The 12,868-nt window shown below is 38.2% G+C and overlaps 1 protein-coding gene across 5 annotated transcripts in view; it reads right to left on the reverse strand.

Moving 5' to 3' along the window:
• The window catches only part of METAP1D (methionyl aminopeptidase type 1D, mitochondrial), a 79,616-nt gene that overhangs the window by 18,493 nt on the left and 48,255 nt on the right, over nucleotides 1-12,868 (reverse strand). For 2 of the 5 annotated variants that reach the window (XM_032637703.1, XM_032637702.1), the window contains exon 1: nucleotides 2,343-2,470. The exons of 2 other annotated variants lie outside the window; for them this stretch is intronic. The gene's annotated coding sequence lies outside the window, so the exon portion shown is untranslated. Of the gene's footprint in view, nucleotides 1-2,342; nucleotides 2,471-10,645; nucleotides 10,667-12,868 lie in introns of those variants that run through there. One more of the 5 variants, XM_032637698.1, reaches the window with a different exon arrangement.

The following is a 12,868-nucleotide window of genomic DNA, read 5'->3' on the forward strand; positions in this document are numbered from 1 at the left end:
TACATATTAAAAGTTCATTAAAAGGAGCTTATGTAAAAAGCTCATGTAAAAAGAACTTATACATTTATACAGGCTTGTATATGCCTATAAACTTTCTGAAAATTGATATTCAGCAATTGTGGTTATTTCTGGGATATCTGATTGGGGCTGGGGTGGGGAGGAAGACTTCCTGATTCCTTCTGTTTTCTTCTATACTGACCGACTTTTAAAAACATTCACTTGCATTACTTTTATAATTAAAACAATAGTTTTGGGGCTTCCCTGGTGGCACAGTGGTTGAGAGTCCGCCTGCCGATGCAGGGGACGCGGGTTCGTGCCCCGGTCCGGGGAGATCCCACATGCCACGGAGCAGCTGGGCCCGTGAGCCATGGCCGCTGAGCCTGCACATCCAGAGCCTGTGCTCCGCAGCGGGAGAGGCCACGGCAGTGAGAGGCCCGTGTACCGCAAAAAAAAAAAAAAAAACAATAGTTTTAAAAATCCCCAACATGCCATAATTGCATGTCAGGGGTTGGCAAACTACAGCCCAAAGGGCAAATCTGCCCTGCTGCCTATTTTTATATAGCCCCAACCTAAAAATGATTTTTATATTTATAAATGGTTGAAAAAAATCATATTTTGTAACATGAAATTATACAATATTCAAAGTTCAGTGCCCATAAATAAAGGTTTATTGGAACATAGCTACGCTCATTCACTTACAATTAGCCATGGCTGCTTTTGAGCGACAGTGGCAGAATTGAATAGTTGTGACAGAGAACATATGGCTCACAAAGCCTAAGATATTTACTACCTGCCCCTTAGAGAAGAATTTTGTCGACTCCCGGTCTAGAGCACTGGTTCTCGAAATGTGGTACCCAGACCAGCATATTAGTATCACATGGGGAAAAGATGCAAATTCTTGGGCCCCTCCTCAATTTACTGACTCAGACTCTGGGATGTGGTCAGCAATCTGTGTTTTAACAATCCCTCACCAGAGTGATTCTCATGCACACTGAAGTTTGAGAATTACTGGCCTAGAGTAATCTTCCAGCTGTGAAACATAATGGAAACACAAATTGCAGGTGAGTATTAGCCCCAAAACTCAAGATCTCTAAGTGGGAGAAAGGAAAAATGGGGAAAAGGCACAGAAGCAAACAAACCCCGATAGTCATTGATTCAGTGTCCTAAGTTTCACTCAATCATGCTCTTCCAGAAAGCTGAAAGTAACATTGTTGAATCAAACTTACAGAGGTGTTTCAGGTATTATTTTAAATAATTCCAAATACCAGACAAAATGCTGCCAGTAATATCACTTCTTTAAAAAGAAAAAAAGTTGCTTAATAGAGGCAGGTACATATTCCCTAAAGCTTGTGAAGTACAACATTTCCCTAAAGACAACACCACCAGCCCCAGGATGTTAACTGTCTATGAGGGGCAGGGTAGTTTCCTAGTAAAAGCAGATGGTTGGAAAGCAGAAGCCTGGACTTCTGTCTCAGCTCTACTACTTGGTAGCTGTGTGGCCCTGAGCAAGTGTCTTGAGTCTCAAGTGAGAATTAATTGGAATAAAGTCTGTGAAAGTGCCCTGCCTTTAGTAGATGCCCCAAAAAATGGTAGTTCCTTCAAGAATACTTGAAAAGTAAAATGAGAAAGAAACCCTGGGCTTCACTATAGCTTCTAATACTGAGAACTTATTGTGCATCAATTACTATGCTAGGCCCTTTACATATGGTAGCTCATTAATCTTCCTGAGAACCCTGTAAACTGTGAACTGTTGTTACTCATTCCACAGTTGAAGATACGGAAGCACACAAAGGTAAGTAACTCTGCCAGAGTGCCAAAGCTGCGGGAAAGCAGGTCCAGTTGCCTTCATGAAGTATGTTGCTCTCTCATGCGTGAGAAAAAGATGAGCTAACAACACACAAGGACACACCTGAAAATGTAAAAGGCCTCACAAAACTAGTAAAAGTTACCACTATTATTATTTTTTTTTTTGCAAAAGTGGTGATGGGTTGACCTAATCCATCCTCTTTCTCAAGCCAAACTCCCTTTGCTGACCAAACACATGCTGTAGAGGTTTGGCTGGGCAGTCTGTGGACACAGAATGGAAAAATCTGGGTCCCAGTTAAAGCCAAGGAAAGGCTCAGGTGGAATCAATCCATGATTCTGGGCTCCCTAACTGCATCCCTAGGTAGGACCAAAGACAAGCTCCCAAGTGTTTCCCTTCTGAGAAAAGCATGTATTATGATGACTATTAATAACGATAACACTAATAGAAATAGAAAACAATAATAGTGGTTAACACTTAATGGCCAGTTTCTTTAATTAAGCACAGTGCTAGGTGCTCCACACACATTAAGTCTTACCAGTGCTGTTAGGGAGGCAGGCAGCTGTTGATGTCACTAGTTTATGGATGAGGAACAAAGGCTCACACCTCTGGTGGCCCCAGCTAGAGTCCTCGAAGTCCAAATCCAGGGCTGTGTCTGCCGCTCCAAGCTGCCTTTCAACAGTGTGCACGGGCTCTAGTAGCTGGTATGCTTTGCTATAGCATGTGTTTTTTCAGGGATTCAATTTCAAAGAAATTTTTTTTTAATCATGAAAAAAAATAAACATCATGGAACCAGCCAACATTCAGAATGAAGGTATTTTTCATGAAAAGTCTTAGAACTGATTTAACTGGGAGGCATTGTGGTAGTGAAAATAACACGAGCTTTGAAGTCAGATCTGAATTACCAAAACTTCTGAGCCCCACTTTCTTCACCATTACATGGGAATAGTAGTGCTTTCCTCACCACCAGGTTGTGAACGTTAGTTGAGATAACACATATCCCTAAACCATCTTTTAAAAGTAGGCGCTCCATGGGGGAGTTCCCTGGTGGCCTAGTGGTTAGGATTCCAGGCTTTCACTGCCATGGCCTGGGTTCAATCCCTGGTCGGGGAACTGAGATCCCGCAAGACACGTGGTGTGGCCAAAAAAATAAAAAAGTAGACACCCCATAAATGTTAATGTCTTTTCCTTTCCCTTCTCAACACTCAACATGTTTACCTGTGGGCCTTGAAATTTACTTATTCTTTTATTTGACAATTACTTACTGAGCTCCTCCTACATGCCATGCTTTGGACACGAGGTGAACCAGGTGACAAAGTCCCTGCCTCAGGGAGCTCATATTCCGTGGTGCGACACAGACAAGAAGCAAACAAATACATTCGATTATAACAGATGGTGATATTCCTGATTAAAAATGGGCCCGAATGACACCGCATTGGAGCTAGAGGTTCTGCTCCTGGTCCTGCCAGGAGCTAACTGTGTGACCTCGGGCAGTAACAACAGCAGTGAACACTGGCTGAGAGCCTACTGGTGCCAAGCTCTGTGCTGAGCACTTCACAGACACTATCAACTGCTACAGAAGGTTTAGTAAAATGAGGGAGTGAACTTCATAATCTTTGAGGTCTATTTTTTTTTAATATAAATTTATTTATTTATTTTTGGCTGCGTTGGGTCTTTGTTGCTGTGCGCGGGCTTTCTCTAGTTGCAGTGAGCTGGGGCTACTCTTGGTTGCGGTGTGCGGGCTTCTCATTGCGGTGGCTTCTCTTGTTGCAGAGCACGGGCTCTAGGCGCACGGGCTTCAGTAGTTGTGCCTCGTGGGCTCTAGAGTGCAGGCTCAGTAGTTGTGGTGCACGGGCTTAGTTGCTCCGCGGCATGTAGGATCTTCCCGGACCAGGGCTCGAACCCATCCCCTGCATTGGCAGGCGGATTCTTAACCACTGCGCCACCAGGGAAGTCCCTGAGGTCTCTTTTAGCTCTGACATGTGTGCCTTCGTTCAGCAGCTTCTGACTGTCATGCTATGTCCCAGGCAATGGGACGATGTAGAGTCTGATCAATTTTAGGACTCATGTAGATTTTTTTCAATGCAGTTGATAACATGAAAGAGAGGTCATCTTTATCAGTATTATCAAGTTCAAGTACACAGTCATTACAGGGGGAATCTTTCCAATGTTCTTAAACTCAACGCATGAAGTCATCAGGTCTCTACTAGGAGATCTGAATGAGGCTTCTCAGACATTCACTTCTAGAATGAACAGTGTCGCCAACATACCTGTTCTGCTAAATAATGGGCTCACTGCCAGAAAGAGGCAAGCACCTCTACACATGACTTAAACATTGGGAACACAGCCTGAACATATCCAATCTGTTGACAATTATGGTTTTGCAGTGTTCTCAGCAACTCCACTTCCATAAGATACATTTTTTTTTTAATTATTATTTTTTTTTTGCGGTACGCGGGCCTCTCACTGTTGTGGCCTCTCTCATTGCGGAGGACAGGCTCCAGACGCACAGGCTCAGCAGCCATGGCTCACGGGCCTAGTCGCTCCGCGGCATGTGGGATCTTCCCGGACCGGGGCATGAACCCATGTCCCCTGCATCGGCAGGCGGACTCTCAACCACTGCACCACCAGGGAAGCCCCATAAGATACATTTTTATTGGAAGCAAAATCTTTTCTTTCAATCTGATAAAAGATACCCTATAAATGTTGTCACAAAGTAACAGGATAATAAGGTACCATGCCGTGTTTATTCTACTAACTATTCATTACAAACCAGAAAAAAAAAAACAATTTAGTGTTTTCACAGGTGAAATGAAGAAATGGTCTTACATCAATATGTGCCTTTAGAAGATAATGGCTCTCCAATTAACATGACAAAAAATGCGGGGGGGGGAGATCCTCAACTTTGCTTATCATAGTATAATTCATAAATAGCAATTAACAAATTTTCTAAATGCAGAGGGAGTAAAATTAAAATCCCCCATCCCAATTATACTCAGGGTCACAAACTACATTATCTGCTATAGATCACTCTAGAAAAGGTTTGTTGAATTTCCTATATATTTCCTTTCTTTGTAAAAGCACTGCTTTGTACATCCAAAATGAACACATATGTTATACATCTGTTATATTTCAATTTAAAAAATAACTAAATAGAAGAACTGCTGATACCTTCTAATAACTACATGTAACTTCCAACTTGCTACCGTCGATGTTACACAGCTAATTTGATGATGTCCATCATCAGAGGCAGGGACACCAGGCAGGTTTCCATCAGCCTCGGGACTGGCCCCTCGGTCTTCTGGGCACCATCATTCACCCAGGACTCACAGCAAACCCTCTTTTGTTAAAGCTATTTTTAGGAAACAAGGGTTAAGTTGACTAATCTGAAGTTTAGGAGATGCCAGTAGGAAATCATCAGAAACCTCAGAAGAGGAGAGCCCCAGATCAGCAAGGAGCTGCTTTGGACTAATTTGATCTTAAAAGACATGATCATAGCGAGTGTTGTTACTGTCAATTATGTAACAGAAACTCTCTATAAGGTTTCCTTAGGCAGTAAATCTATACGTTATCAGTTATGAATACTAGAATACTTACTGTTATCACAGGTAATAACAAGAATTTATTTTCAGTGTCATAAAAATTCTATTAGCTCCTAGTTTGAGCTGAATGTCAAAAATTATAAGCAACTGCTTCTTTCCTTCCACGGAGGAGCGCGCTGTGCGGCCTGAATGTCTATTGAAATTGCTACATGGCCCTTGGATCCTGCAGCACATTTTTCATATTCTAAATTTGTATTTGAAATGAAAATCTAGGTTACAGTTTTAAATATTTTCATATTCGGTAATAACATCAATTTCTAAAAGCTGCATTTTATTTCCCTTTACAGATTAAGTCTGAAAGGTGGGACTACAGAATTCAAGTATGATGGGGGAAGAATGCATTTAAAATAACTAATATTGCTGCACATGACATGCCCTATATTCACTGGCCTCTTACTCAGGGTTCATTTTAATTGTTATCTGCGCGTGCATTCTATACCACATAATGAAAAGCTTCCATTTCACCCACTGAGCCCTGGGTTTTTATGTGTACCTCTACTAATGACCCTTAATTAAGCTGATTTTACCCTCGGAAATGCAAGTTTTCTTTTGGTCAACAAGTATTTTTAAGAGAGAGTTCTGAATGAACTTCCAAAGAGACATTTAAAATGCCTATTAATGCTTATTATCTTAAGCAGTTGTAAAACTGAACAGAGTACATTTGTACTCAAGTGTGGGCTACCAACACCTCTATGTTTCACTGTACGTTTCCAGGGAAGCACTTTCACCCTCCAGAGTGCCATCAATCCTCAGTTATGGTATGTTTCAGAGGCTTCAAGTATCTGGGTAGAAAACAACACAATAAAGTAGCCTGTATCACTTTACATTAGGCAACAATGTCAACCAGAGATAATATGTAATTTAAAAGACACCCTGTAAAATGTCTTGCTGAATGTATTTTTTCGTAATGATCAGCAAATGTCAAAGTCTAGTAACAAAACTATTATTTATAGCATATCAACATCTAATTGATTTTACAAATGGAGGCAATTATTTTGGATGAAGGGAGGAATGCCTGCCAGATTTAAATGATTTATGATTACTAAGAGAAAACAACGTTTTGCTAATTCATTTTCAAATATGGCTCTTACACTCATTGATGATTTTAATTTTAAATCAAAGGATTTGCTAAAATAATACATTAACTCTAAAAAAAAGCAACTTGTGACAGCAGTTCAAGATATTTTTAACTGTTTAGAAATATTGCTTCCTACAGTAGGCTCAGGAGGGACTGTACCACAGAAATACATTTTCACGGTGCTGATTTAGAACCACAGAAAGATCACAGTTCATGAACTCCAACCAATTACCCAGGGTAGGAGCACAGGGTCTTACAGCACGGCGAATGCAGCCATGTCTCATATTTCCTGACCTAAAATATTGACTGTCCGCTTGATAGGTTTGATAACTTGCACAAATGTCGTGAAAGGAAAATTAAATAGTCTGCCTCACTCTCTGTAACTCCCATTGATTTTTATAATCTAGTAGTAAGAGGTACATGTTTTAAGAGTAAATGAGAAAGAAAGTTCCTTCCCATATCAAGGAGACTATAACGCAGAGGAGAAGCTCACATTTCACAAGAAATAACCTGTGCATCTGTTGAAGAAGAAGAAGAAAAAGAAAAAGAAGGGAAAAAAACCCAAAACAGCTAGGGGAATGCCCCAGGCTGAAGCAGATACTGATTGGGCAAAGCTTAAGGACAAGGGCCCTTGGAACTACACAAAAGCAAATTCATTCTGTTGACAGATGTTGATTACATCAAAGCAACAAGGAACTCCCCCAACTCCCCTTTTTAAAAAAACAATTAATACCTCTCTACAATCTACACAATAAGGACAAAGTAAGTTTTTAAACCAATCATAACAGACATTATTAAACTTGCTTTTTAAAAGTTTTGGTTGAGTTCTGGTGTGCTTTTAGCTATGAGCTTCTCCAAACAGTGCTTTACTCATTCCCACGGACATGTCTGGGGAGCTAAGCTGCCCATGCCATCAGCCCCTTCCTTCCAGGGGTTAACTGCTCTGACTGCCAAATAAAATACAGAGCAAGCCATGTAATTATGGAGACAGTCAAAGGGCAGGCTCTATTTTGAAATCTATTTGCACGGACAAGGTCTTCCAATTGAGCTTACAGGAAACAAGCTGGTAAAGAGCCTCCTTTTCCCCAGATGCTTTCCACACTTTTTTTTTTTTTTTTTTTTTTTGCTTTCCACACTTTTTCTCCAATTCAGAAAATCATGGATATGGACACCATACACCATTACTTCCTGGATTTCAAGCTAAGATGCCATTACAAGGAGAGGAGTGGATCTGTTTCACAAACCTGTAAAAAAAAACTTTTTTTTTTCTTAATTAACAGCATTTGGCAACAGCATCCGGCAACAGCCTCTGGATGATAAAGCTACAGTGTTTATTAAACAACATTTCTCAAGAGGATACAGGCCAATTGTTATGCAGGTGTTGGAAAACAGATCATTTTCTTTAATGCTCAAAATAAAGCACAGAGTCAAGCCTGAAGTATGCTGGCATAAACACTTATCTGAAATAAAGATTCTACTCGACATCCAACAAGGTTGTCCTTGAAGTTATTTATAGCTAAGATGGCTAAAACAGTAACAAAGATTCCACAGAAATAAAAAAAAAAGAAATGTGTAAAGCATTTTACGTGACACAAAATCCTAGCTGCTTAAAGCTCTAAGTTTGCAATTTCTATGAGACTTTATCATACTCATATTAGAATTGGGCCACTACAACTAATAACACTAAGTAGTCAGAGGAAGGTGAGATAGTAGTCTCCACCACACATATGAGGCTGTGGATGTAACTCATCATCAAGCCTATAAACCAGAGCCTGGAAGTCCTGGTTCTAAAGAAGATGAGCTGGAAAGCCAGCCATAGAGCACTTCTGGGAAGAGGAAGGGTGGCGGCCTGAGGGCACCCCCTACCAATAATAACAACATTCAAGAATGATGCCCAGGTCATGGCAAAACATGACCTTCCCCAAGGCTCCATCAGGAAGTTGGCTCAGTGCTACATCCCTCTTCCTATTTAACAAAATGTATCAATAGCAACCGATAGAGTATAATGTCAATGACAAGTTCAGAAATGGGTTTAGGAAAAATACTTCATTTTGCTTCTTAGCAAAAGCTAATTGGATAATATGTTATTATTCATTAATTTACATCACTAGCACCTAGGGATCTGTGATTTAAACAAAAAGCATTCCCCTCTTCTTGGGTGACAAAAACAACCCAACCTATTCTAGAAACACAGATCAATAAACATACCTATTTAATAAAGTAGACTCATGTTTGTGAACCTAGAAAACAATTCCTTTAGGCCGGCCCAATCATAGCCGGGGGAGGAGTGTCAAAGATTATAGTAAGAACACAAAATCTAAATCTAAAAGCAGATCATTTGGTGGATAAGTGGAAGTTACACAGAAATGATTAACCTGTAAAAGGAACTAGGACTACTGTATGAAATTTCTCCATTTAAGATGAAAAATGTTTTGTTCAAAATTTGAATTTAAATTCCTCTTTATAATCATAAAATATTGAGTCACACTGAAATAGTATATGCTTAGAAAATCCCATTGTGTCTCAGCTAAAGTTTAGAGAAAAGCAGCTTTTTAGCACTTCAACAATACATATACTCAGGCAACTTCTTGGACAAAGAAATATTGTACCCTTTCACAGGAAATAAAGAAGCTGTTTATTAGGGCTGTGGTTAAAATGTAATAATTCATTCCAGTTGAGCCCTGTGAAAAATGTCATCAAAATATCATTTTCTTTGCCAGATTTTCTGGATGCCGTAGTATCATTTAAATACAGAATAAAAGTCAAGCTCTGATCAGAGTAGAAGTACGACACCAAAATGACCCAAAAGCAAACATTCATTCTGTCAAAGTAACAGGAAAGAATTTCACACAGTCCTGATACCCAGAGAATGCACACTTCTAGGTTAGCACAGAACATCTGGCAAACTTCAACTTTCCAAAGTCTCTCAAAAAAACATTCCTATTACCTCACATACTTGGGTTAAAGAAGAGGAAAACATAGAAAAAAATTTATATTAAAGCACACAAGTAAGCATCAGAAAGAGCAGTTTCACAGAAATAACACATGGAATTCAATTTTAGAGAAAGTCTGTATACAAGTATCATGAGTTTACAAAAGACTGACATAATGAGAAAGTCTTTCTTTAATTCTTTAAAAAAGACTATTCTTAAATACTACTGTCATGTAAAATACTACTCAAAATATTAGTTATTTGGATAAAAATATCCAGTAATAGAAGATGTTGGGACTTATAATTTATGATCAAAGGCACAGCTTTAGTATGAGTATTTTTCAATTGTACTAAAGCCTTTGAAAAGACTGTAATTTTAATCTTCCCCTCACAACAGGGTCAACTGAATTCTATATGCAACATGCTCTAGTTATATTGTTGGAGGCATTTCTTTTCTCTTTTTTTTATGAGCCCTTTAAAGTTATTTATGCAAATAATTGGTATAAAATAGCTCAGAGCTTTGACCCAAACTACAGTATCATTACCAAAAAACCCCTACAAAACCCAAAAAAATCTTAATATTTTCCTGAGAATGCTTTCACTGTACAGCTCCAAGTGAAAGGCATGAAACAAAAAGAAACCATTTGAATATAGATCCTACGATGGTATTTTGACAATTGTGGGAGTTCTGCCCTGTAACCAGGCAATAGAAGTGGTAGGTAGTTAGGTAGGTCAATAATCACAACCGAAAATAAGAAAGCTAAGCTCCAGGAAAACAATATATTTTCAGCTTCTGTAGTTGAGATTACACAGATTCAAGACAATAGAAGCCAGGATCACTCATCAAGCAGTCATTTTCACAAAAAATAAAGAGAAAATACACAGTAGCCTCTTTAGCAAAAGAAAAAAGTTCCAAATTATCTGAAGGTAGCTTTTTGAAGTGATGTAGTTATGTTGCCACAAATAACTTTATATTTAATTCAACTATGTAGCCTTAGTTAACCACATGAAGAAATAACAGCTCCATTGCTTTAAGAATTAATGCAAAAAGTACAATGTATTAAAATGGTACAGGCTTAAAAGGGGAGTCCCAGAGAAGCCTGCTTACAAATTGGCTCTTGTATTTTTTTTTTTCAGATATGGATGCTCAGCTATAAAATCATTATTTTCTGTACTAAAGATTAAAAATGAAAACCACTGCCACCACTACCCAAATGTGTACTCTTTACCTGTATAAAGCAGGCTGCCTCTCATAGCTGAAAACACAATATTACTTGAAATCCGTAGCTGACCAAGGTCATTCACACTTGGTGGAATGAAAAATTCATCATCTCATTTTTAGATTAAAGTCTTCAGTAGAGCCACAGTCCTGAAATATTTAATGTGTACAATATCTGAAGCATGCTATTGTCTAATGTGAACATTTTTTGAACTATAGTTCTACCAGAGTGTTATAAAACAAAAACAAAAATGCCAAGATAAAACATAGCCCATTTGGAGGTAAAAATAAATAGTAGAATTTCAAACACTTAATATTTTGCTTGTGAATGTGCCATGGGATTGTCCTCTGAAAGGTGTGCCTTTCTAATTATACTTACTTGAGTTCTTGTTTAAATTGTTTTCCCTTCTCTGAGCATTAGTTGGTTTACTTGGACAAGTTAGTTAAATTCTCTAAGTCTTAGTTTGCTCATCCGTTAACAGGAATAACAATACCTTCTTCACAGGCTTGCTATGATAACTGTATGACATGAGGTATGGAGAGTGGCACAAGGTAAGCACTCGATAAATGGTAATTATGATCACTGGTTGCCTGACTATGTATGGGAGAAGGTCACTCTAAAATGGACTGATCAGTAGGTAGAAACCAGTCTGAACATCAAAATGTGTTTTGGACAATTCACAAAGTAAGTACTTCACAAAATATTCATGAGATCCTAGGTTGGGTCCCAGAACTGCTACTTAAAAACCATGCTATCCAAAGCACTGGTCCTCTCCTGCCTTTATCACAGGACCACCCTGACCATCAAATGAGACTGCAGATGTATAAACACTTTATAAACCAGATGGCATCTCATGATTGTAGTGTATTGAGAGAAGGCTTAAATTCAGTAGGATGAATCATGTACAGCCTAATTTTGACATTTTTCTGAGAGTTCTTGGTGGGGCCTTGCTAGAAAGCTGATGGTAAAGTCTAAGGAAAATCTCTTCTTCCATTTAGAAGCATAAACGATCCCAGCTTTATTCAAGAATCATATCCTTCCAAACACATTAGTATATGGAATAGATTTTATATTTGTGCAAAGGGTGGGATGAGAGAAGTATGTTTTAGAAAGATTCTACTTGGCAGTGAATACATCCCCTGTAAAGCTCCTTACCGCAAATTTTGAGACAGCAGAATGTTATTTTTATTCTGTTATTAAATAGTGTTCAGTCAATGTTATGCTTAGCCATAAACTGTTACGTTGTCCTTGGTAACCTCAGTAACTTAGTTTGTAAGAGTTTAAACACATTTGTTTGACTATTTAATAGAAATATTCTAGAGCTCACTGAATCTTATTGTTTAAATGTACCAAGAAGTCTCCTTTGCATAAAAAATCCTGTTTATTAAACAGTAATACAAGAACGTATTTATATTTCAAGCACTACCAACATACATCATTTATGACAAAAAAGGCAAGCACTCCATAAGAAATGCTCAATCACTGTCAATCACAAACACTAAAATATAAAAACCAAAGCAAGCCGTGTGAACTGTATTAAATTCAGCTAAGCACAGAACTACCAAAAGAACAAAAAAAAAACCAAATAATTATCAGTGACTCACAGATCTATTTACATGAGATACACAAAATAACGTGCAAAGGTGTAACCATGGTAATGTGATAGCCTAAATTGAGTGCCTTTAAAATTTCCACTTATTTAAACACTATGCAAACTGATGTCCTTACAAAATTTAAATATTTCAAAAGTAGTCAAAGCTTATCTTTGTTATCTGATCATTGATCAAAATAGTTTCAACTATAAATCAGCTGTCTTTAAAATTATTCATGGCCCAATTTAATGAAACCATGATAAAAATATCAAACAATTTTTTCTAATTTTTCAGCAAACTATTTTCACAACCACTGATTAACAATAGAAACAACTCAGCTGTATACAATAAATCTCATAATAGTCAAATAATATTAAAACATGCTTTGACATAAAGACTTTTCTTAAACTCACACTGTTGTGTGTAACCACCCCCTTCTAATTAGCTACTGAAGCAGTAATGCTATCAGCTGTTTCAGTTTATAGGTGATTTTCACTGACAATTACCATTTGAATAGTTTAATATTTAATGCTACAGTTAGTCCTAATGTCTTCTATTTTATTTCTTCAGCTACAGGAGTAAAACATTATTTTGTAGTTCACTGGCTCCCACACTTAAGATGTAATGTTTAGTGTGTATT

The sequence above is a fragment of the Phocoena sinus genome, chromosome 7 (assembly GCF_008692025.1).
Source record: "Phocoena sinus isolate mPhoSin1 chromosome 7, mPhoSin1.pri, whole genome shotgun sequence".
Taxonomy (NCBI): domain Eukaryota; kingdom Metazoa; phylum Chordata; class Mammalia; order Artiodactyla; family Phocoenidae; genus Phocoena; species Phocoena sinus.